Source organism: Triturus cristatus, chromosome 1_1 (genome assembly GCF_964204655.1).
Source record: "Triturus cristatus chromosome 1_1, aTriCri1.1, whole genome shotgun sequence".
In the NCBI taxonomy this organism is placed as follows: domain Eukaryota; kingdom Metazoa; phylum Chordata; class Amphibia; order Caudata; family Salamandridae; genus Triturus; species Triturus cristatus.
In genome coordinates this window covers 823,591,410-823,618,137 of record NC_140579.1, presented here as the reverse complement: position 1 = coordinate 823,618,137, position 26,728 = coordinate 823,591,410, and the positions used below count along the sequence as shown (strand labels likewise).

The 26,728-nt window shown below is 50.2% G+C and overlaps 1 long non-coding RNA gene across 1 annotated transcript in view; it reads right to left on the bottom strand.

Moving 5' to 3' along the window:
* Positions 1–26,728, bottom strand: part of LOC146871124 (uncharacterized) — an 836,775-nt gene that overhangs the window by 449,113 nt on the left and 360,934 nt on the right. The window lies entirely within an intron of this gene.

Below are 26,728 nucleotides of genomic sequence, written 5' to 3'. Positions count from 1 at the left end.
CAAAGCCGACAGCGCGCTGCGCTGAGATCTCGCCCCCAGGCTGCCCCTCCTGCCTCTGCCCTCGCTGGTGTGCTGAGACGTCGAGGAGTGCCCCCACGAAGCATCGCCGTCCACGGAGGACCCGGGACCGAGACGCGATGCGGGACACTCGTGAGAGACGTCTGCTGACTGCCGCGAACATATGCCCCCAAAGAAAAAGGTATTTGTGCCGCTCCGCGCTAAAGTACGGCCCGTACTGACCTTCGTACGAGCCGTACCTGCAATCGAAGTATTTGGGACCGTGTATACCTTGTCCGGCCCGTACGTGCCTCGTACGAGCCGTAATCACCTTTAAAGTGTAGCTTTGAACCGTACCTGCGCCTGCAGCTTCGTGGTTTGAACCGTACTGCCTTTGAAAATATTCCTGTTCGCACAGTACTGCTTCCGTACGGAACCGTACTGCCTTTGAAAATATTCTGGGTTTGCACCGTACTGTTTGCACCGTACTGCCTTTTAAAGACTCTGGGTTCGCACTGTACTTTGAAATAACCCGTGTTCGCACCGTACCGGTGCTTTAATCCATGTACGGCGCGTCCCTGGCTGTCCGGACCGTACCGCATTAAAAGATATTGCCGGTGCTCACGCGAGAAGCGTGAGACTTGGCAAGCGTACTCCGGCTCACGCGGGAAGCGTGAGAAACGGCAAGGCACTGCAAAAACCTTGCCCAGAGCATCCCAAAGGCGCTTCGAAGTGCACAGAAGACCTAAGAACCTGATTTTAACGAGAACTGTGCCATATTGAGATCTGTGGACTGCCCTTAAGCAACTAAAGAGTAACTGGATTGATTCTCCAAGAGAACTGTATTTATGCAACCTGCCTGAAAGAAAACCTTTTATATAAAGACTTCTATTCTTGATAAATACAGCCTTGTGTCTTTGTGTGGCGGGGTGGTGATTACTGTGTGGGACACTTTGAATGCTTAACCTAATGCCCTCTGGAAATTTAGCCTGACTGCTCGCGCCACGTTACCTAGAGGGTGAGCAGGGGTTATTTTTAAAGAGGTGATCCTTTGCCCTGACTTAGATGAAAAGGGTCCCTGCTTGTCGCAAGTGTATTCCTGCGCCAACCAGAGACCCCGGATTCTAACAGTCCCACATTATAGCATTGTATGTGACCCAGGCAAAAAAGGGTATGCTTCAATGGATGTAAATAATCAGTCCCTGCATGGTGTGAACAATCTTTGTTATCTTGGAGTCATTTTCGACTCATTGGGACCATAGCAACCACAGGTTACATCTGCCCGGTTAAAATTGAGTAGGTTGGCTAGGACCCTTTTCGCTATTCCCAAGGTAAGGGTTCAGTTGACCTTTTAAAATAAATTTTAATGCAAAATGTGTTCCAGTGGCTTTCTATGGAGCAGGGGTTTGGGGCTATTTTAATCCTTTCTCCATACAGTTAGAGGAGAATCAAATCTGAAGACAATTGCTCTGTCTGCCCCCAACTGGTTGACATTTTATTTTCTACTTGAAGCTAAACCAACCCTTCGTTACAGACATAATCAAATTGGCCCCACTCTTACTTTGGGTTAACATATGGACTAATGCTGGGGGGCATGGCCAAGCAAGCGACCAAGATGGCTGCACGACACCGAGGCTCTCTGAGCATCGCCCGGAAAACTCCTCCGGCGCGCTTCACCTCAGTTTTCGGCGACTCCGGTGGGCGGACTTCACTCCCCCGTCGACGCCTCACCTCGACCTCAGGTGACTCCCGACTCGACCTCCGGCGCCTCTCCACGACCTCCGTCGGCGCCCTCACTCGACCTCGGGTGATTCCCGACTCGACCTCCGGCGCCTCTCCACGACCTCCGTCGGCGCCCTCACTCGACCTCGGGTGACTCCTTACTCGACCTCCGGTGCCTCTCCACGACCTCCATCGGCGCCCTCACTCGACCTCTGGCGGCTCCGGGTACGACGTCTGCTTTCTGTCAGCGCCGCTTCTCTACCTCCGGCCCCAGGTCTCCAGGCTTCTCGACGTCGGGACTCCAGGAGGACACTGCTGAACAGGTCAGGAGCTTGCTGTTCTTCTTCTTTAAGGCCTGTTCCAAATATTCAGTTCTTTAAGATGGTTCTTCTGGTCTTGGTCCCACACAGGGCTTTAGGCTGGGCTTGGTCAGTAGGGACTAGCATCAAGGGTGGGTTTCTGGACCCCACTCCAAGCACTGGTTTCCACCCCTGCTGCCTTACTCCGACCTCCTTCTAACTCTGTCCTCTCTCTTCTCCAGTCAGTTGCCAACTGCCACTCTGAGATGGCCTCCCAACATTCTAAACTGCCTCCCACTGTCACAGGGTTCTAGAATGGTACAGAAGGTTCTAGAAACCTCCAGTGGGTTCTGGTGATGTCACAGGTGACAATGGGTGGCCACCATTTTGTGTCTCAGGCCCTCAGACAGAAGTTCCAGGGGTAGGGAAAATGGCTCCCTGACCCTGCATCAACACTAAAAAGTCTGGTGGTTCCCAAAAAGGAAAAATTATAACAGGGTTTGAGGCAGAAGTGGGACAAAATAAATAATAATGAGGAGGGACCACCCAAAGGGCTGACAGGTCTAACACTCGTCCCCCCCAGCTGAAAGTGGGGAGAGCTACCCAACCCCTTGGGAGTTCTCATCACTAAGGCGGAAATACCTTGAGAGACCGTCTGCATTGGCGTGGTCCACTCCAGGCCGATGTTCCACCTGGAAGTCCATTCCCTGTAGGGAGATAGACCACCTTAGCAACTTGGGATTCTCCCCCTTCATCTGCATCAGCCACCGAAGGGGTCTGTGGTCGGTCTGAACTAGGAAGTGCGAGCCAAACAGGTATGGCCGCAACTTCTTCAGAGCCCATACCACTGCAAAGGGTTCACGCTCTATTGCACTCCACTTCTGTTCCCTGGGAAGTAGTCTCCGGGATAGGAAGACCACGGGTTGATCCAGGCCCTCTTCATTGAGTTGCGATAACACTGCCCCAATGCCATGTTCCGATGCATCTGTCTGGACAATGAACTCCTTGGAAAAGTCTGGGGCCCTTAAGACCGGGGCCTCGCACATGGCTTGCTTCAGTTTCACAAAGGCCCGCTGACAAGCCTCCGTCCAGACTACCCGTCGAGGTTGCTGCTTGGACGTAAGCTCCGTGAGGGGGGCCACAATGGTACCATACCCCTTCACGAAGCGGCGGTAATATCCGGTGAGGCCCAGAAAAGCTCAGACCTCAGTCTGAGTCTTGGGGGGTTCCCAGGCCATGATGGCCTCGATTTTCGCCTGGAGGGGTTGCACCGCTCCCCTACCCACCAAGTGTCCAAGGTACACTACCGACCCCTGCCCGATCTGGCATTTACTGGCCTTGATCGTTAACCCAGCGTGCTTCAGGGCCTGGAGAACAGTTTGCAGGTGACGCAAGTGATCCTCCCAGCTGTTACTGAAGACGGCAATGTCGTCCAGATAAGCAGCAGAGAAACTCTCCATTCCAGTGAGGATCTGGTTCACCAGACACTGAAACGTGGCAGGTGCGTTCTTGAGCCCAAAGGGCATCACGCAGAACTGGTAGTGGCCCTTGGGCGTGGAGAAGGCTGACCTTTCCTTAGCTCCATCAGTCAGAGAGATCTGCCAGTACCCGGAAGTAAGGTCAAAGGTACTCAGATATTGGGCAGCTCCCAGCCGGTCAATCAGTTCATCCGCCCTTGGAATCGGATGAGCATCAGTCTTGGTTACTGAGTTCAGTCCCTGGTAGTCCACACAGAACCTCAGTTCCGGTTGGGCACCCGGTGGTACAGCTTTTGGTACTAATACCACCGGACTGGACCAGGGGCTGCTGGAAGGTTCAATCACTCCTAGCTCCAGCATCTTAGTGACTTCACTGTGAATGCTGGCCTTCACCTTGTCTGTCATCCGGTAGATCTTTGACTTCACAGGTGGGCTGTCTCCTGTGTCCACGTCATGGACGCACAGGTGAGTCCTACCCGGAACAAGGGAGAACAACGAAGAGTACTGCCCCAGGACCTGGCGGCAGTCCTCCTGCTGTTCAGGAGTTAGGGACGGGGAGAGAATCACTCCCTCCACCAACCCATCCTTCTCTCGAGACGCAAATAAGTCGGGGAGAGGCTCGCTTTCCACATCCTCTGCTCCGTCAGTCACCATCAGCAATATGACTTCGGGCCTCTCATGGTGGGGTTTGAGGCGGTTGGCATGCAGCACCCGTAGGGGCTGGCGAGGGGTCTTCAGATCCACCAAGTAGGTAGCCTTACCCTTCTTCTCCAACACCTCAAAGGGTCCTGACCAGTGATCCTGGACGGCGCTAAGCTCTCCTGGTTCGATCACCCACACCTTCTGGCCAGGCTCCAATTCCACTGGGTGAGCATTGTGGTCATACCACGCCTTCATTACTGCTTGGCTGGCTTCCAAGTTGTCAGAAGCTTGCTTCCACAACTTAGCCATTTGGCTCCGGAAGGCCAGCATGTAGCTCACCACATCCTGGGGAAGCTTTCTGGGAGTTCTTTCCCATCCGTCTCTCACCAGGCTGAGAGGTCCATGCACAGGGTGCCCATACAAAAGCTCGAAGGGGCTGAAGCCCACTCCCTTCTGTGGAACTTCCCTGTAAGAAAACAATATACAGGGTAGGAGGACGTCCCATTTCCTCCGCAGGCTTTCAGGCAGACTTCTGATCATGCCTTTCAAGGTTTTATTGAACCTCTCCACCAGACCATTGGTCTGGGGGTGGTAAGGAGTGGTGAACCGGTAGGTCACTCCACACTCCTTCCACATCGCCCGCATATATGCTGACATGAAGTTGGTCCCCCTGTCGGACACAACTTCCTTGGGAAAACCCACTCGGGTAAAGATTCCCATCAGGGCCCTAGCCACAACAGGTGCAGTAATGGTCCTCAGAGGTATAGCCTCTGGGTACCGTGTGGCATGATCCACCAGAACCAGGATAAACCTGTGACCAGCTGTAGTAGGTGGATATAACGGACCCACAATGTCGATGCCCACCCTTTCAAAGGGGGTGCTAAAGACAGGAAGTGGTTCCAGGGGAGCTTTCAGCTTCACCCCTGTTTTCCCACTGGCTTGACAAGACACGCACGTCCGGCAGTAGGTGTCGGACGACACTTTCATTTGAGGCCAATAAAAGTGTGGGACAAGCCGGGCAAAGGTCTTGTCTTGCCCCAGGTGTCCTGCCTAGGGGATTTCATGAGCCAATTCCAGGAGAAAGGCTCGGTAACGTTGAGGGACAACCAAGGCTCGTGACGATCCGTGCATGGGTGCCTTGGGTTCACTGTAGAGGAGGCCAGCCTCCCAGTAAATGTGGTAGTTCCCCTCAACGTTCCCTGCTGCCTGGGCTTCGGCCTGTCGCCTCAGTCCCTCAAGGGTAGGACACTCCTTCTGGCCCTTGCAGAATTCCTCCCTGGTCGGCCCTCCCTCCACGTGCCACTCGGCCGGGATGGGTAGGTTCTCCAGTTCGGTAACATCCCCCTCCGCGGACTCCTGGTCCACCACCTCCGGTGGCCTATCCGTCACACGGGGCGCGGATGCAGAGGCAGGCTCCTCCTGCCCTCGGTTCTTCCCTTGGTCGGCAGCCGGCTGTGCCTTTGTTCCAGGCTCCAGCCTAAACGAACTCCCTCTCCGGGTAGTCGCAGACCCTGGCTGACACAGGCCCAGTCAGGTGTACCCAGCATCTCAGCATGAGTCCGGTATTCCACCTCCTTCCAAGCATTATGCTCCATGTCATTCCCCAGCAGACAATCGACTGGCACGGCAGGGCTTACGGCAACTCGAAGCAACCCTGCAACCCCTTCCCATTCAAATGGAACCTCGGCCACCGGATAGTGACCCATTCTGCCGTCAGTCATCGCGGTGGAGTACATTGGGAATCACCTGCTCTGGAGACACCAGTTGACTACGTACCATAGTCATACTGGCTCCTGTGTCTCTCAGAGCCTCCCCTCTTTGGCCGTTGATGGTGACCCACTGCCCATACTTTGTGGTATTTGCGGGCACCTGGATCTTAGGAACCATCTCCCGTTCTCCCAGGGACACTAAAGTGACACCCACCCACTCCCTTCCCTTATCTAAAGGCATCTCCTCCCCGAGCACTACACTAGAGACTCCGGGGGCCTTTCCTCCGATGGGAGGGGGTGGTCTTTTCGGGCACTTCACATCTCCCTTATAGTGTCCGACACCACCGCACTCGAAGCAATGGACAACCCTTGGCTGCTGACTCTGGCCAGGATTAGGGTTTCTGGGTGGGTTAGCCCTAGGGGTGAATCTTGTTCCCTTCCCTTGGAAACTATTTTGGGGCCCTTTAGAGAACTCTGTTTTCTTTTCCCCTCCCTCTTTCTTCTGGGGGGCACCCTGTCCGGTCTTTTGAGAGTCCCCTCTAGTCCCCCTTGTGGACACCCAGGTACTAGCCCAAATGTCCGCCTCCTCAGCAAGCTTCCGGGGATTGGTCAGCTTGCTATCCACCAGGTGTTGACGCAGGTCAGGGAAACATTTTTCAAGCAGGTGTTCCTTCAACATCAAATCAAACAACCCCTTGTAGTCCCTCACCTCGCTGCCTTGTATCCAACCCTCTAATGCCTTCTTTGCATAGTCCAGGAAATCCACCCAATTCTGTGTGCCCAGTTTGTGGCTACCCCGGAACTTCTGTCTATACTTCTCGGGTGTTAGTCCAAACTTCCTCACGAGCGCCACTTTCATGGTGGGGTAGTGGGTCTGCTCATCATGCTCTAGGGCCAATAATGTATCCCTGCCAGCTGGAGGCATGTATTTATACAATCCCCCCTCCCCAATATTTCTCTGGTACCCCATGGGCTCTTAAAGAGACCTCATAGGCTGCTAGCCACTTGGCGATATCATCTCCCGCACTATAGCTAGCTACTATGTCTTTTGGCAAATAGGGTTTGGGTTCCCTGGTGATTTCTCTTTCTTCGCTGCCACCATTAGGGACAGTGTGTGCCCCAACCCGTAGGATCTGGAGATCTATCTCCTTGAGCTAACTCGTGAGCCATCCTCTGTTCCTCCTTTTCTTTCTCCAGCTTCGCCAACTCCCATGTGAGCCGTCTTTTCTCCCTCCGGTCTGTTAATACTGCTTCTGATAACCGCCACTAGAGACACTGCTGCCCTTCCTTGAAAGTGTTCTGAGCCTCTCTACTAGGTTCCCCACCTCAGGTTGGTACAAACCAGCCCCCTCGTGGTCAGTCTCCCCATCCCTGTCCTCCTGTTCAGCCTTACTTTCTCGTCGTGCCTCCCCCCAAGCCCTCAAGCTGGTTTGGAGCTCACCCTTCTTTGCACCTGGGGGACAATACACCCCCTCTCTCTCACAAAACTCTTTGAGTTGGGCCACAGTGTAAGTTTCCACATCCTCCAATACAAACTCCATTTTGCCCACTCAGGATAGAAGACAGTTGCTTACAGAAGCTATGCAGGGGGGTACCTTTTGTAATACCTCCTCCCACCACCAGCAGTAAATTTGGAAAAAACAAAACTCAAAATTAGGAAGTCCGCTTGGAGAAAACTCCCGGTGTAGGCCTATGGACTACCCACAGTTATTGACGAGTAGACGCAAGCACAGCTCTATCCCACCGCTGAACACCAATTTTATGTTGGAAACCGGGCAACCGGGTTAGCGGTCACCAGGTTCCCAGCACAGTGGTAGCTTGGCTCGAGCGGCTGGGGGCAGGCACCGTGTTAAGCGTACGTCACACCCTCACAATAACCATGCACTCATCCGTTCCAAAAACGACACTACACCGTAAAAATTATGCAAGTCAAGTTGAAAACATATATGTCTTTATCCTATTTTCTCTTAGTTGCAGGTTTCATTACATAAATATAATACAATAAGTTTTTCCTGAAAAAGAGCAGGTCAAATAAATAATACTACTTAGGAATTTCAATAAATAGGTTCAGGTCATCAATAAGCAAGGAATAAATAGATGTGCAATAAATACGGGTGGCAAATAAATACAATCAGACAATAAATACAGTGCAGGAATAAATTAGTGGATGACAATAAATAAAGCACCTTCAATAAATAAGGTAAAACAATCGATGACAGTTACAGTTCAAATCTTTTTCATGAGGTCACTTGGTCTTACTTTGCCCATACACAACTTAAGGACACTTGGATGGCATGGGGGTGTCCCACCTAGATTGATCAAGGCTGGGGCCTAAGCTGAGGCAGAACAAGAGTAACCTAAATATCTGGCCCTCCAAGCCACACAACCCTTTATGGAGGTCACTGTACCAGTCTCAGTTCACCCCTGGTTCTAACACCCCTTTAGCCCCTAGAATGGTCTTTTAGGGCTCCACGGGACCTCAGACGCCCCCTCTACCACTTACTGTCCTTTTTAAGATGATCGGTTCCGCTCGGCACCGTGTCGACGCTGTGAGGCGGTTCCGGATCGATGTCGTTGGGCGGCCTCGGATCGATGTCGTTGGGCGGCCTCGGATCGATGTCGTTGGGCGGCCTCGGATCGATGTCATTGGGCGGCCTCGACTCGATGTCGTTGGGCGGCCTCGACTCGATGTCGCTGGGCGGTCTCGACTCGATGTCGCTGGGCGGTCTCGACTCGATGTCGCTGTGCGGTCTCGACTCGATGTCGCTGGGCGGTCTCGACTCGATGTCGCTGGCCGGCCAGCGACTCGATGTCGCTGGCCGGTTTGAGGCAGAAGTGGGACAAAATAAATAATAATGAGGGACCACCCAAAGGGCTGACAGGTCTAACAACCAGTGATTGAATTCTGTGGTACCTTATGAGCCCCTAGTATATGGTACTCTAGGTACCTAGGGCATAGGCACTTCACAGGCCTACCAGGGGCTGCAGCATGTATTATGCCACCCCTGGGAAGCATTCTCAATCTGACACCACAGGCCTTTCCAATGCAGCCTGTGTGAGTGGTGTTAGCACTCCTCACTGAGATATAGGTTTCTATATCTCACCCTACACACACATATAAACCTATCAGCCACCCCTATGGCAGGCCCTATCAATCCTGAGTGCAGGGTGCTTGGTTTACAATGTGAGGGGGTGCCTCTGCCTGAGCAGGGCCCCTCTGCAGCTACCAGAGTCTATTCTCTATGGCTGTTTGTGGATGCGGTTAAACCATATACTCAAGTGCATTAAAATGCTAACTTTGGAATGACTGCATCAAAACATGTTGTGTTTGGTGTCAAACAACTTGGAATCATATGATCCCACCCTTCTAGAGGGGACGACATGCAAAACGATAGAAATCCTATAGAACCCTGGCATCACAAAATGGATGCCACCAGCACAGACACTGGGCTGCCCTCCTGCTGCTGACTGAAACTCGCAGTGGAGGACGCCCAACAAAAGGCATCCTGTCACAGGGAGGTGTCACCACCTTCCAGACAGGATTTAGTGTATTGGGGCTGGGTGGGTGCACTCCTAGAGTGCTTTGAAGTCCTGCACTGGGGGAGTAGTAGGCTCCTCTGTGCATATGCCAGCTCAAACCGGTTCAGGGGCTACCTGCCCCTGCTCTGGCGTGAAACTGGACAAAGGGAAGTGGGTGTAACCACCCCCTCCCCTGACCCTCCTAGAGGATTGGTCATAGAGCTAGTCCCTCCCCTATCTTCACTATAAGATAGCAAGCTTTGCCATTGCAAATCAGATAACCCTGGATGACGCTCTACAAAGAAGAATCCTGGCCCTTCAATGTTCCACTACCTTTGGAAGACAGAAGAATCTCCCTTGGAGTCAAGGAGTGACTCCCCTGCTTGGCAGGCACCAAAAACCTTAATCAACGGTTGCAAACTTTACCACTCCCGCCGGGGTTCGAAGTCCCTGCTGCCCCGGAAGTGGATTTCCTGACTTCTCGATGGCCATTGTGAGTCCCCAGCAAAGCTGTGGCGAGTGGACCCCACGAGTGATGAGGAACAGCAATACCCGGGGACCGTGCACTATTGTCGAGTGCAAACCCTTCACTATGACCTACGGACTTGAGCATTGGACCATTTGTGGCCCAAGCCTCCAGCAGGTTTTGCAGTGAAAATCAGAGGCCTACCCTGCCCCGAGTGACCGTGGGCTCCTGTGAAGCATTTCCTGAATAGGTGTCTTTGTGATCACTTGCCCGTTGGCTAGTGGGTCCCCCGAAGACTTTCCTATCAAATCAAAGGGCTCATCTGGCTGCTCCAGTCCTGCCCTCACTTACCATTGCTGGGTGAGTCCCTCAGACCTTGCTGGTCTGCACCATCGACTTTCTTCAGTCTACACGAGACTTGCAGTTGCCAAGGCTTGTTGGCTCCAATCCGGTTGCTGACACAGCCATCAGCCGCAGACGTTGTGGGACACTCCAAATCCAGCTGCTGGTCACTGTCAAACTCTCCTGGACCTCGTGAGCGAAGAGTCAAAATACCATCGATGACCTGAAATCACCAGACATCTGTGGTCAGCCATCTTCCTGGCCACCGGTCACTGGCAAGTGACTTTGAACACTGTCCCTTGAATTTTCAGGTCGCCTCCATCTTGAATCCACCTTTGGATTCCACCGGACACTTCTTCAGTCGACGCAAGCAGCAGTCTTCTTTGGTCTCCATAGAAAACAACGACGCGACCCGACGCGACCCGACCCGACACCAAAAGACACCTATGCACCCGGCTTCCCTGGGTGAGGTAACTCGTGCACTCCGGTGCCCTAGTGTGTGTTGGCGCTCGAAGTACTTACCTTGTAAGTGGCTTGCTTGTAGACTTCCTTGAAGTACCCTAGAACTTTAAAAATCCAACCGCGACTTGCACCATTGTAATCAATAGGGAACCCGCGGCTGTGTTCACACACTGCACATGTCTCCCGTGGGCCTGTTACTTACCTGCTAACACTGCAGTAGTGAAGCCCCAGCGATTCCCCAGGCCCTAGACCTTGTCATTTTGCAAGTCGACATTTTTATACCATTTTTTTAGCATATGGTCTGGTACACCCCTAGGGCTCCAGCCATATTTGTGCTTAATTTATTGTGAAACGTTGACATTTGAATGTGTATCTGGCTTCTAATCTCATAAAGAGATTAGTAGAGTGTGTCTAGTAATAAATACATATATATTTGATATATATACCTGTGTGGTGTCCTTTCATTTGGTAATTCAAGAGGTTATAAGGTAAAACAAGCTGCTTTACATTCCTCTGAGACATATCCTGAAGGCTGCTCTCCACAGCTACCAGTAGGATAGCTTTCTTTAAAAGGTTGTCTTAAACCTATCTACCATAATAGTCGAATTGGACTGGTGCAAGGTGGCCACTATAACTAGTGACCAGCAAATGCCAGGCCAACTTCTCACATGGGTGGGCAGCGTGTGGGATTCCAGCTTGCCATTGTTTTACCAGAAAATCTCTATTTGAATTACTAACTGAAAACCACTAAAGGTACTCAAGGTACATATGAAGTCAAGCTTAGTATCAATAAGTTCTACTGAACTTAGAGCTGTTTGTGAAGGGATAGCACACCCTTGCTACAGCTCAAGGTAGGTTCAGTAGGCCACAAACTAGTGTAGGTAGTACAACACTGCATAATACTAGAATGTCCTTAAGGGGTGGAGCCAGTGGGTCCACTCAACCTCAGTATAAGGACATGACCTTCTTTGACTTGAAGGCCATGTGTGTTGCAAGACACCTGGGGTTAGGACAGAGTCCCTCCACACAACACCTGATAAATCTACTTGTAGCAGATGATCTTAGACTGGCTCTAGAAGCTGGTGGATCTGGATCAGGGGGTGGGTCAGCCATAGTCTCTGGGTCTGATGATGAAAATCAAGATGACCTGGAGTCTGTGATTGAAGGGTCAGATCCACAAGGATCTGAACAGGACAGATGAATTCTCCCTAAGAGAGTTAGCATAGTGGAATAGAGGCCTAGGTCCCCTTCAAGGGAATCTAACCACTCATATCACTCTGACAAGGATTCTGTCCATCAGAGGAACTCCTACTTCCATAGGGAGACCTCCTCTGAAAGAAGGTACAAGATGCTCCAGTATGAGGAAGCTAGGCTTGCCCTCAGAACCAAGCAGTTGGCCTTAGATAGAGAAGCCTTTGAGCTCCAGAGAGCTTCTAGAAAAGAGGAGTTCGATACCCCTGGTGGCAGCAACAGTGTCCATAGAGGTAGAGAATATATTCCACACGATAGGAACCTGTCCATGGTTGTTCCTCCCTACCAGAGTGGGGATGATATCCACAAATGGATAACTGCTATGGAGAGGGCCTGTAAAGTTCAACAGGTCTGCCAGAAACAGTGGGCAGCAATCTTGTGGCTCTCCTTTTCTGATAAAGGTAGAGACAAGCTCCTCACTGTTAGAGAAGAGGATGCTAAGGACTATGAAGCCCTGAAGAGTGCATTAATAGATGGGTTTGGCTTAACCACTGAACAGTACAGGTTGAAGTTCAGAGATACCCAGAAAGCACAGACTCAGGATTGGACTGACTTTGTTGATTGTGCAACCAAGGCTCTAGAAGGTTGGCTGGTTGGTAGTAGAGTTACTGATTTTAAGGGATTGTATAATCTTATAATGAGAGAACAGATCCTTAATAATTGCCAAAACCAGTTGTTGCATCAATACCTGGTGGACTCTGATCTGACCTCTCCCCAAGAATTGGGAAAGAAGGCAGACAAATGGGTCAGAACCAGGGTGAGGCAGAAAACCCAGAACCAAGGGGGTGACACTAAGAAGCAGGATCCTAAAGGCTCAGATAAAGGTGGGGATAAGGCAAAAGACCAGAAGTCTTCACAAGGGCCCCACAAACCTGCATCTGGTGGGGATTCACAGTCTACAAAGGGAAAAGGCCAAAAGAAGCCCTGGTGCAAATTCTGTAAACAGAAAGGCACGCGGAGGTGGCTGCTGAGGTTTCCGTTCCATTCTTCATTTGCTGGCTGTATTACTTGGGCACTTCCTCGGGACCTGGGCTGAAACTCCCGTAGTCCACCCGCCGCCGCAGTTTCATCAGGACGCGGTCACTGTGTGGAGGACTACATCTCCCAGGGTATCCAGCGGCAGGAGCCGCCCACGCGATCAGCTGAGGCCGAAGGCGCTTTAAATCCCGCATCCTACCCGCGTCGCGGGACCGTGCGCGGACTGCGCCGGACGAAGCCCGGACAAAGGGCGGACAGTCTGTGACAGTCCGGGACAGGTTGGGACTGTGCTGGGCCAGTAACCCTGATCATTGTACATGTTGTACTTTTGTGTGTTCCAAACAGGGAGACTTGTATTGTGGTATTTCCGCCCATTGAGTCTTTTTTTTTTTTTAACCAGATTTGTCACATACTGGTTGGTACAAACAGCATAGAGTAATAGTGTGGCATTAGCTAGTTAATTTTGTGGGATATGTCTAAACAAAAGGTTTCCTCTGTGTCTAACACCATGGACAATTATCTGGTGCAGGTTGTAAGCAAAATTAATAATGAGAGAAGGGCGTCATTGGGGTTGAGTTGTTCTTCTATTTCCCCTACGATGAGATCTTTGTCAGAACCCTCGCTAGAATCTTCATTACAGGTTAATAGTAGTCGTTCCTGACGTCGAGGTTCTAGCTAGTGACATCTTCGAACAAAGTGCGTCCTCTGTCGTCAACCTGCAAATTAATCTCGAAGTAGACGTAGATCCAGACATTGAAGTAGAGAAATCCCCGCCTCCCGTCCCCGTGCCTGTAACTAGAGCAGTCAGAGCGTGCAGAAAAGCCCAGTGCAAAAGTGGTGGGTCACGTTCTGGTAGAAAAAAGACAACCTCTGCACCCAAAGGCTTGGAAAAGGTTGAGGCAAATGGGTTACATGGTGACAAGGGGAACGAGGATGAGCAAATCAAAAAAATAGCTAGCATGATTGATTCAAAGGTTAAGTGTATTATTAAACCGTTGGTGGCCAAAATTGATCAGCTCATGGCAGAGGTAACAAAACTGAGTGTTCTTCTAAATAAGACAGTGGAGGAGGTGGGTAGTATATCAACCCTGGTGTTAAGTAGAGCCGCACTAAATGTGGAGCACCCTAGGTGTGGGGCAAGGGCTGAAGAAAATGTGTCATTGACCCCTCCCCTCATTCAACCCATAGTAAGTAAGGATGGTCAGAATGTAGTTAAAGAAGATCCCCCATTAAGACCTACTGCATCGCATCAAGAGAGAGACCCATTCCAATGTATCGTCGAAGCTTCCCCCCTCATATTAGTCCTTGCTAACGCACCCACCCTGTCACCTGGCAAAGTGGAATCTACATCCTCTTTGATTAGTAAATCGTTGCATTGGATGTTAATAATATGAAGATATCTCCTTGGGGTAAACAACAATTAGCAGGGGAAATTATCATGGCAAGAAGAGTAGCATGGTTAGGGAATAACCCGAAAAAATTTGCGGGAGACTGCATAGTTCTCAATTTCTCAAGTTCAGGTGTACTCCCTAACGTCCTGGCAAATATATTCCCCCCACAACGAAGGGGTACCGCTGGGGTAGGAGTGACTTAAATAGGGATTGGGGAATCAGCTTGGAAAATAGGTTTGGGGTCTTGTCTGATCTGAATGACTGTTACTGACTTGAAAGGGAAGGTAGACTGGAAAAAAAGAACCAAGCCAAGTTTGATAGACTGTGTGCTCTTATAGTGCAGAGATCAATCTCATTTAATGTTGATCTTATCCCCCGACCAGAAATTATGGGAGTATCCAACTACCTAGAGAGACAGCCTGAGAAAACTGACCTAGTCCAACCGATTTGCTCTAACCCTTTGGATAAATGTGATAGTCTAGGATCTGAGGTATTAACAATAGAGCCACTCGGCAGCTCATTTACTAATGTTGAGCATGAGTCTGAGACGGAGGGCGAGATTGAAAGTTTAACAATACAAGACCCCTCTTGTTTCTCAGCAGTTGAGGCAGGGTTGACTTTTCTTTCCTGGAACCTTGCTGGAATCGGTAATAAGTTAACGTCTCCTGAATGGGGTAGTTTTGTTGACCAGTTCGACATCATCCTTTTTCAGGAACCCTGGTCACTGGTTCCAGTACATCGTTTGGGGTTACTTAATTTTCAGGTACCTGCTATCAAAAAAAACAAATGTCGGCCATCAGGGGGCTTGATAATTTGGATCCGCCAATACTATGCTGCAAAATTAAGCAACATAGCTCTCTACCAAATGACATTTTGTCAGTGAATATCACATGGGCCTCTGGCCATGGAGTGGCAATTTTTAACATTTATGCTAGAGGGATGGTTGGGGGACAAACATCCGATGTAATCACTGCTCTTGACCTTCAGCTTGAAGCACTTCCAACCCAGCTGTCTATTATTGTGGGAGGTGATGTTAATACTACATTTGAGCCACTTGGACATGAGGACCAATTTCTTGCAGCTGAGGAGGATAGTAAATGGGGCGTCCCTCAGTTGGAACTTCCCGTAGTTAAAAGATGGTCAGCAGTAGCTATTCAACTTAAAGCTTTATGTTTAGAGAGAGGGCTCAGAGCAGCCAATGGGCGTACCCCGTCTGATCGCCAGGGAGTAAAAACATTCGATAATGGTAGGTCCTCCAGTCGCATAGATTATTTCCTGGTGGATATTAGAGAATGGCATAGGTTGATTGATATGACCATAAAATCTAGGGTGGAAAGTGACCATAACCCTCTCTGCATGGAATTCCAAGCACTTAAGGGGTTTAGAGAACCTGAATTAGGGGGATGGGGGAAATCACCTTGGATATTGTAGCCTCGAAAAATATGCGCCACGTTAAATGGGGCATATTTATTGAGAACCCAGAGAAGTTGGAGGATCTTAAAAAAGTGGTGATAGATGAAGTGGCTAACATAAACATTCAATCTGCCAATCAAAACTTCCCCCAAGCTATGCTTGAGGCTCATACCCACTTCTTTATTAAACTTCAAGGGTTCTTTATGAAGACCATAAAAGCAGATAAGGCCAATAAAATAAAATATCTGAGGCGGGATGGTACAATAAAGCTTGCAAAGTAGCCCCCCAGAACCTTAGTGCTGAACTTAGAACTAGAAATATTCCAGGTGTGAGAAAGGCTAGAGAGATATACAGGCACACACAGAAAGTGGCCAAGAAACAGTGGGATGAGGAACAGTGGCGTGATCTGAAATCTGCTTGTGTAGCTAAAGATCAAAAGCAATTTTGGGCCATAGTCAAGTGGGACAGAGGAGGGACAGCTCAACCGCCCAAAAATAATGTTGCTAAACACCAGTGGGTTGATTTTTTTAGACCACAATACGCCTGTAATCCATCTGAAGGAGTGTTCACTTCCCCCCACTATCTTCTATCAAAGTCAGCTATTTACGACCAAAGATGTCAACCTAGCACTAGACTGCGCGACTGGGGGTAGAGCCCCAGGAATGGATGGCATTCCAGCCGATGTGTTTTTAAGTGATAGATTATCTTGGTGTCAGTATTTTGAATGGTTAGCAAATTCTGTGGCTAAGGGTGCGCCTATCCCCCACCTCATGGAAAGGTGCGGAAATAATCCCGGTTTTTAAAAAGGGTGACAAATCACTACCCAGTAATTATAGACCTATCAGTCTTAGAGACTCAGCCCAAAAACTCATAGGTCGACTAGTGCAAAATAAACTGCAATCTTGGGTAGAAGAAAATGATATTTTGTCCCCATATCAAGCTGGTTTTCGACCCTGTACTAGTTCTGTTGATCAGGTTTTTTATTTTTTAGCACTTTATTGGAGGAACGTGACCTTGACCAATGGGACACTTTATGCGGTCTTTGTAGACCTGAAATCAGCCTTTGATTTAGTCCCCCGTTCCAAACTTTGGAGGGTTCTCGCTGAAGCAGGGATGGCGCCGGAACTGTTAACGCTTCTTGTCCGCTTGCATGAGAACAACTATGCAAGAATCAGGTGGGGGGCACAGGGTGAGGTGACCGACTCATTTCCTGTCGAGCGTGGTGTCCGACAGGGGTGTGTTTTGGCACCCACGTTGTTTTCTTTATACATCAACGGCATAGTAGATCACCTTAGTTGTTCCCCCACGGATGCCCCGGTATTAGCAGGGGCTCGCGTGCCAGTCCTCATGTTTGCGGACGACACGCTGATAGTTTCCCGGACTCAAAGTGGGCTCCAGAAGGCAATAAACGAGTTTGGAGATTTTTGTCAAGCGCGTGGACTTGAGATAAACACCTCCAAAACCAAGTTCATGTCCCTGAATCAGCGGAAAATATTCAAAGGTGTAATTAATTTTAATGGTACCCCATTGGAACAGGTTGAGGCATTCACGTACTTAGGAATATCTCTCCAGAGTAACATGAGCTGGAAAAGTCACATTGATATGGCTGTTTTAAAATTTCACCAGTTGGCGGGTGTAATTGCTTCTAAGCATAAATCTTCTTTAACCAAGCCTATTACTCCTGCCCTAGAAATCTACAACATGAAGGTCATAAGTGCCTCTTTGTACGGTTCGGAACTGTGGGGTTTTACTAACTTGAAACAATTAACATTGGCAGAGAACAAGTTTATACGCTGTTTAGTTGGGGTTCCCCAAAGTACCCCCACCGTTCCACTTGCATACGATCTTGGCAGGAAAAAAATAGAGGATTTAGCACGGTTACGTCCCCTACTTTACTGGTGACGGATTATGACAACTCCAGAACTAGCCCACTATGCTACTGCCCTGAAGGATATCATCAGGGCAGATCGTTTCCATTCCATTCTATGGCTTAAGGAAATTAGGGGTTTGTTAACAAAGTTGGAACTAGACCACCTATGGGTTGACCCAAATGGTTCAAGCTTCCCATCAAAGTTAACTTTGAAAAAAATGTACTGGGATATGATCTTGATGTCTGCCCATAGTTTTGGTGCAAATGCTAAGCTAACGGATCGCTTTCTTGACATTAAACCCCTACCATCTTGTGAGGCTTATTGGGATATCATAGAAAAGCTCCATGATAGAAAACTGTATTTCCAGTTCAGAATTGGGACTCTTCCTGTAAAAGCGTTCACCCATAAATGGTCATCTACTCGGGACATCAAGTGTCACTGTTGTAAAGATCTGACTGAGGATATATGCCATCTGCTGTTCGTATGTCCCCTGTACACTAGCCCTCGTCGCAAGTGGCTAAAACCAGTTTGTATAAATCTGGGGACACGTAGGTACACAGAGGCTTTAAGAATACTTAAATCAGACTGCACACCCCGTATGGCAATTGCTGTCGCAAAATTTTTAGGGTGGGCCTGGATTATACGCACCCGCACTTTATAGCCTCCAGAAGCTAGCCAATGAACTTTATGACATCGAATAATGTATGATTAACTTTTAAAATTGTTTTTTTTCTGAATTGTTTTAATCCACTGTTGCTTAAATTTTTTTAATTTTTGTAATCGACAGCACCATGGTTTAATGAGTTTAAAAAATAAAAAAAAATGAATTCCATTTTGTAGTATTTATAGTGTTGTTAGGATGTATACTTGCTTTTATGACATGTCGTTGAATAAAGCTTTGAAATTTGATTTGTAAACAGAAACGGCACTGGACTTCTGATTGTACCAAGTCTGAAGACCAAACCACCACCACTCCAGCCCCTAAGGCAGCTGTTCCCCCTAGTGCAGTCATTGGTGGAGGTGGTAACCAGAATAAGGGTGTAGTAGGGTTGACCCTGGGTTCTGATGTGGACTCTGGCCTAGTCAGAGTACCAACACAGGCATTGCTAATTTGTGAGGGAGACCTTGATATGTCCTTCCTAGTAAGCCCCAGTAATCTGGGCAAGTACAAAGAGCAGCCTATCATTAATGGCAAACAAGCTTTGGCATTCAGGGACACAGGTGCTAGTGTCACCATGGTGGCAGAGGATCTAGTGGACCCTGCACAGATCATCCTGGGTGAAATGTACCAGGTGACCAATGCAAGCAATGTCAGGACCAACCATAGTCTGGCAGTTGTGAACTTCTCCTGGGGAGGGGTACCTGGCCTTAAAAAGGTAGTAGTCAGTGCAGACTTCCCTGTCGAATGTTTGTTGGGCAATGATCTGGAGACTTCAGCTTGGTCTGAAGTAGAATTATGGACTCATGCTGAGATGTTGGGCATACCTGCAGAGGTATTTGCTGTGACCAGGTCACAAGCCAAAATGCATAAGGCTGAACCAGCTCTGGATCCTGAAACTATGGACCAGATGCTACCCAAGAGGAGGAGCAGTAGGGTTAAGGCGGTGCCTTCCCCTCTGTCTCAGATTCCCCTCCTGAGGGAGGAGAAGCAGATCCTGAAGAAGGAACTGCCCCAGAGGGACTTGAGCCTGATCAGGTTGAGTTCTTGGGGACAGGGGGACCTTCCAGGGAAGATCTGAGTAAGGAGCAACAGTGCTGCCCCTCTCTTGAACCCCTCAGACAGCAAGCTGCTGCTGGGAGTGCTAGTGGGTCCCATAAAGTTTATTGGGATGAGGGGAGCCTATATTCTGAGGCTAGAGACCCTACCCCTGGAGCCACCAGGAGGTTGGTAATACCTCAGAAGTTTAGGGGGTTCCTCTTGACCCTAGCACATGACATCCCATTGGCAGGACACTTGGGCCAAAACAAGACCTGGTACAGGCTTGTCCCTCATTTTCATTGGCCACACATGACTGAGGACACCAAGGAGTTTTGTCACTCCTGTGTCACTTGCCAAGCCAGTGGCACGTCAGGTGGCACAACAAAGGCCCCCCGATACCACTACCTGTGGTGAGGGTTCCCTTTGAAAGGGTAGGGATTGACATTGTTGGTCCCCTTGACCCTCCAACTGCATCTGGGCACAGATTTATACTAGTGGTAGTGGATCATGCCACCAGGTATCCAGAAGCTATACCCCTCAGGACTATCACACCACCTGTGGTAGCAAGAGCCCTCATTGGAGTTTTCTCCTAAGTGGGTTTCCCTAAGGAGGTCATATCTGACAGAGCCACAAACTTTATGTCAGGATATTTAAAAGCAATGTGGACGGAGTGTGGTGCCAATTACAAATTCACTACTCCCTATCACCCACAATGCAAGGGGTTGGTTGAGAGATTCAACAAAACCCTAAAGGGAATGATTAAAGGCCTCCCAGAAAAGCTTAGGCGAAAATGGGACCTTTTACTTCCCTGCCTTCTGTTTGCATACAGGGAGGTTCCACAGAAGGGGGTTGGCTACAGTCCTTTTGAACTTCTGTTTGGGCACACTGTCAGAGGACCCTTATGTCTGGTGAAGGAGGGATGGGAGTTAGCTCTCAAACCTCCCAAACAAGATGTGATGGAGTATGTACTTGGTCTCCGCTCCAGGATGGCAGAGTACATGAAGAAGGCAACTAAAAACCTTGAGGCTAGCCAAGAATTACAAAAAGCTTGGCATGACCAAAAGTCTGTCCTGACTGTTTATCAGCCAGGCCAGAAAGTGTGGGTGTTGGAGCCTGTGGCCCCAGCAGCTCTCCAGGACAAATGGAGTGGCCCCCATACAATTGTTAAGAAAAAGGGAGAGGTCACCTACTTGGTGGATCTTGGAACTCCCAGGAGCCCCCTTAGGGTGCTCCATGTCAACAGACTTAAGCCATATGTGGACAGGGCTGACATGGGCTTGCTCATGGCAACTGATGAGGACCAGGGGGAGGAAAGTGACCCTCTCCCTGGCCTGCTCTCACAGAACCCTGATGATGGGTCAGTTGATGGTGTTGCTTTGGCAAGTAGCCTCACTGAGCATCAACAAACTGAATGCAGACAAGTTCTGCAACAGTTCAGACATATGTTTAGCCTGACCCCAAGTCAGACTTCCTGGTGCACCCATGAGGTGGACACTGGAGACAGTCTGCCTGTAAAGAGTAAAATCTACAGGCAACCTGACCATGTCAGGGATTGTATCAGGACTGAAGTCCAGAAAATGTTGGACCTAGGTGTTATTGAGCCTTGAGATAACCCTTGGGCTAGCCCAGTAGTCCTTGTGCCAAAACCTCATACGAAGGGTGGTAAGAAAGAAATGAGGTTTAGTGTTGACTACAGAGGCCTCAATGCAGTCACCAGGACTGATGCCTATCCAATTCCCAGGGCAGATGAACTTATAGACACTTTGGCCTCAGCCAAGTATCTTAGTACATTTGACCTAACAGCTGGCTACTGGCAAATCAAGTTAGCTGATGATGCCAAGGCCAAAACAGCATTTTCAACCCCTGGTGGGCACTATCACTTTGTGGTAATGCCCTTTGGCTTGAAGAATGCACCTGCCACTTTTCAGAGGTTGGTGAATAAAGTTCTGACTGGTATGGAAACCTATTGCTCAGCTCATCTTGATGATATTGCTGTCTTTAGTTCCACCTGGCAGGATCACCTGGTCCACCTCAGGAATGTTTTGGAGGCCCTGCAACAAGCAGGCCTCACTATCAAGGCCACTAAGTCCCAGATAGGGCAGAGTCAGATTGTGTACCTGGGCCACCTTGTAGGTGGAGGTCAGGTTCAACCATTGCAGAGCAAAATCCAAACCATCATGGAATGGGTAGCTCCAACAACCCAGACACAGGTTAGAGCCTTTTTAGGCCTGACTGGGTACTGTAGGAGGTTTGTGAAGGGATATGGATCTATAGTGACCCCCTTAAATGATCTGAACTCTAAGAAAATGCCAAAAAATGTTCAGTGGACAGCTAGCTGCTGTTAGAAATGAGGGGGCTCTGGTTGGCGCAGGTAAGTACCAGCGACAAGCAGGGACCCTTTACTTCTAGTCAGGGCAAAGGATGGCTCTTTAGAATAACCCCTGCTCACCCTCTAGGTGCGTGGTGCGAGCAGTCAAGGCTAAATCTTCAGGGCGTACACAGTTAAGCACTTGCAATTATACACACAGCAAATATCTTGCATGCACCACAAACGGACACCAGGCAGGTAGTATACAAAAATAAGGCTTTTATATATTTTAAGCAGACTTAGGACAAGACCCAGTAACGATGAAAAGGTGGGGCCACGATCTCTATTATCACGGAAAGTTCTTCTATGCGGGGCAACAAGGTGAACTGTGGGTCTTAGCGCGCTTTGCGCTGAGACGGTGACCTGGTGGAACGCGTAGGACGGCAGGGAAAACAAACGTTGCGGACCCTGGATGCGATGCGAGCTCGCGGTCGAGTTCGTATATTACCGTACCTTGTTTCTTTTAGTAAAGGCGGTTGCGGGGCGTCCCGCGGCGCTTCAGAAGGGCAAGGTGGCGTCCGGGGCTCCCACGCTTTACGGGGGGGATCTGGTCCTTCAGGCTCACAGGAGGAGTGGTGTGTTCAGGTGGAGCAGGTGAGCGGAGCAGGGCAGCCGGGTATGTATTCCACGTCTGGGCCGTCCGAGGTTTTTGAGATGCTCACAGCGCCGATTCCGGCGGGAGGGGTGAGGGTGCGCAGCGGGCCTCCAGCGAGTGAGGTGATTGGGGCAGCCCAACACGGCGTAGAGAGAGCGGCTCGGATCGAGCAAAGCTCTTCCCAAGGCAGGGGCGGCTAAGCAGTCCGGTCACGGCTCAAGGAGGGGCTGATGGGCACTGGAGTCACGGCTCCGGTGAGGGAAGGAACACCACAGTCCAGCGGTAGGCGAGTGAAGGTCAGGATGAGCCCAATGGTCCTGGGGCTCAGTTCAGGGGGCAAGCTCGCTTCCAGGCCCTTGGAGATCGTTTTTGTAAGCACAAGGTTCTTGATATACAAATGAAGCAAAGTCTTAGTAAAGGGTTCCTCTTCTCTCCTTTGGCAGCAAGGTCACCACTGCAGGCCAGTCCCCCAGGATAGGGTTAGTCTTCCTCCGTACAGCTTTCCTGGCGGCTCCTCCTCAGGCAGAGATTCTTCTTGGTTCAAAGCGGATCTAGTTTCTTAGGAGCTGGGCTCCTACATTTATACCACAAATCCTTTGTTCTCTCAGGCCAGGGGGGCCCTTGCCTAGTTCTGTCCAGTTCTGGAGCACTTTGTTGATGGGATGCAGGCTTCTTCTTTCAGGGTGCAGGGCAGAGCTATCAGACGCTCCACAGGGGGCGGAGCCAGCATTGTGGTGGCAGAGCACAGCCCTATTCAGAGTCCAGGTGTGCTCCTCCCACCCATCTATATGTCAATCTTCCTATTCACCACCAGGCTACCTAGCCCTGCCCATCTGGGTTTCCCCAGCCCTGTCACTCACAAAAGCCAGACAGCAGATACACATCATGCAGAGGCGGGCTGAAATGGTTAGGCAAGCAAAGGCCAACTTTCTAAAAGTGGCATTTGGAAACGCAGAATATTAAAATAAACCTTACTAAAAGATGTACCTTATTATTCTGAATTCAGGCATACTAAACACGATTTTCTACCATGTTCTCTGGGTCTGTTAGGATCATAGGTTGTAACAATCTTAACAGCCCATTCTGGCCTATCAGAACAGGGTAGCCTTACAATAGAGAAAAACAAAAATGGCTGTCATTCACTATTAGGACATGCCACACACACCAGGGCTTGTCCTACCTTATGCTACAATGCACCCTGCCCTTGGGCCTACCATAGGAGTGACTAACATGAAGTTAAGGGAAGGTTTAGGGACTGGCAAGTGGGTGCACTTGCCAGTCAGCATGGCAGTACCAGACTGCACGCAGGTTCTGCAATGGCAGACCTAGACACATTTTTCCAGGCCACTTCTGTGGGTAGCACAACCAGTGCTGCGAGCCCACCAGCGGCATTTGTATTTACACGCCCTGGCACTCCGGGTGCACTTTACTGGGGTCTGATAGTAAACCAAATAGGCCAATCATGGAATCCAACCAACATATACATTTTACATGGGGATAGCATATGCACTTTAGCACTGAAAAGCAGTGGTAAAGTGCCCAGAGTCATAAAACAGCCAACAGGTCAGAAAAAATGCAGGAGGAAGGCAAAAAGTTTAGGGATGACCCTGCAAAAAGGGCCAAGTCCAACACTACCCCCTTCCAGCCAAAACGCAGGGCAGACCAATCACCACCGTGATGGTCTTCCCTGCTTGGGGCGATAGAACAAGGACCTGGCCCGCAACTACAGGGGCAGACTCCAGTTCTACGCCAATCCGAACCTAATGGAATCCCTCTGTCCATACTCTCACAGCCCACCAAGCCAATCCATGGGAAACCCTTCTCCTCACCTGTGGACACCACCTGTGCAGCACCTAACCTTAACTGGCTCACAGGTGTGTCCCAACAGACAGACAGCAAAATGCCACAGTGGCTACTGACAGTAGTCCGGGATGAGACCCAGGCCTTATTCCTCTCAGGGCTCTCCAACCTCTGTGGCGCCAGGGAGCGGGGGGCAGTAGCCCCAGGTGCTTGGCAACCTTTGTCCATTCTCCCTCCTGTCAGGTCAGGTATGACATCCTGGCACTGACCCACCGGCCCCAGGCCTTTACCCGGCAGCTGGACCGAAGACTGGGGTGGCCTCTCCCACACCCGGTCCTCCTCCTTGGGGCATTGCACCCTCCCACTTGGAGTGGTACCCCCTTCCAGAGTTGCCAGGGCACCTGTGGCCGGTGTCCTTCACAATTCGCCCACCAGTTCAGCGGTTCTATCCTGCAACTGGGCGTCCAGGTCTGGGGGGACACCCTGAACCTGGCCCTCCAACCTAGGGTCTAAACCCTTCAGTTGAGCCGGGGTCAGAGGCGAGGACTCCCTCCCTCTGCACCCCCTTCCAGATGGCTGTACACTCCCACCTGGAGTGGTACACCAAGAAGCAACATGGGTCAGGATACTGATTACAGATGTCCCTCCCTCCAGGTCAGACAACACCTGAACCTGGCTTCCCAACCCTGGGACCAACCCATGCGGTTGAACGTTTGCCTGGCGCAACAGGACTTCCCGGGGAGCACGCATGCCCCCCCTGAGGGTGACACATAACTCATGTGTCGTGTGACAGTCTGCCTGGTGCAGATCTCCCGACCCCTGTCCATCTGACAGTGCACGAAGATCCCCCAGAACAGAAGTGGTGTCACCATGGTCATTCACTGGTGACACAGCCCTTCTGGCTGGCCCCTGACCCACTGGTTCTTCCACAGGGGACTCATTCCCCCTCTCACCCCTCACTCTGGACTTCTGCACCCTCCCAACTGGAGCGGTACTACCAGACACCAGAACTGAGGGAGGCCTGCTTACAGACACTCCCCGTTCACCAGACAATAGGGGATCCCGCACAACGGGCAGCCCCTCAGGACAGACTAGGCTCCCCACCTGGTGTCCCTTTAAAGAACCATCCAAGCTCTGAAACTGAGGTTGGGCACTACCGGGACATAACCCGTTCTCACTCCTTCCCCTTAAAGACAGGAAGTGAGGCCCTACACCCCTCTCACTACTACAGGACCTAGTTGGGCTACTCTTAGCAGCTTCCACCACCCTGGGTTTGAAGATACCTGAACCACTCCTCCTGGGATCACTCCCCAATGCCTTTCCAGACCCTCTGGACTCCACCAAAAGGTCTGCCTCCAATGTGAGCTCCCTGCGGTCAGAGAACTCACTCTCCCACAGGTGTTGGCATAGCTCTGGAAAACAGGGACTTACAATATTCTCTCCCACAATTGGATCACACAGGCCCCTAGCAGGGTTAACCAAACTATCCTTCACCTCACCATCCAGTGCCTCACACACATACTCCACACCACTCTCCTGAGACTGGCAAGACAGTATCTGACTGTCTCTGTCACACAACCCACACTCTTCTGGGCGGCCTTCACACTCACATACCAGGACTTCAATTTTGGGGGAACCCCTCTCCCTGCACCTCTCATCTAGAGTCAGTAGAGTGTCCCTCCCACCACTAGGACCATGACCCCCTGCGCCAGTTACCCTATTCCTCTCAGGGACACTGCGCACTACTGGAGCTACCTCATGTCCTTGAACCTCCTGGTGTATGTTAACCCCCTCCTTCAAGTCAGGTGCCATGTCTCTGGGTGTGAGTACTACTCTCTCAGCACTAGAAAATTCAATATTGCTGCCACCATCTGAGCTGGATTCCTCCTCCCACTCAGCAAAGTTCAATCTCTGAGCTACACACATTTCTTGTTGCTGGACTGACACTCATGGTTTCAAGCATCTCGATCTCTAAGTTAAGATTCCTCATTATCAAGTCATGCTCCATTTGCATTTTCTTTTCTTCCAGAGCCAGCTTCTTGCTTTCCAGCACCAGTTGCCCATTTAGTTTCGCCATCTCTATCTCATGAGCTCTGGTTTCCTTCCTGTCCGCCAACTCCTCTGGCGACAGGCCTCTGCCCAAGCTAGCGATGCTCTCTGCCCGCTCAATTTCCTCCACCTCATCAGAGTCTTTTCTTGACTCCATCCAGGCCCTCAGCGCCTTGCAAAGATCTACTTTGAGCTTGCATCCAACAGTGGGGACTTTGAATTTTCTGCAGAAGCCCTTCAGCTGGGCCTTGGTGTAGCTCTCTAATCTCTCTTCTTCCCATTCCACGTCTTGAGTTTCAGAGATGAGGGATGCTGCCCTTTCCACAACAACTGAACCAGGCATGATTTCTTTAACAACTGGCGATTTCCCCAAAAATGCGAATTCAAGTAAGTGGGTGCGCTATTGGTCTGCCTTCACTATGTGGCGTTCACCAATCACTGTATATGTATCACAAATGCAAATTCGTAATCCCACCGCTGCCACCAATGTTAGAATCCGTATTCTCTGATTGGCACAGGTAGGTACCTGGGACAGGCAGAGGGTACTTTTTCTAGTCAGGGCGAAGGATGGCTCTTTAGAATAACCCCTGCTCACCCTCTAGGTGCGTGGCGCGAGCAGTCAAAGCTAAATCTTCAGGGCGTACACAGTTAAGCACTTGCAATTATACACACAGCAA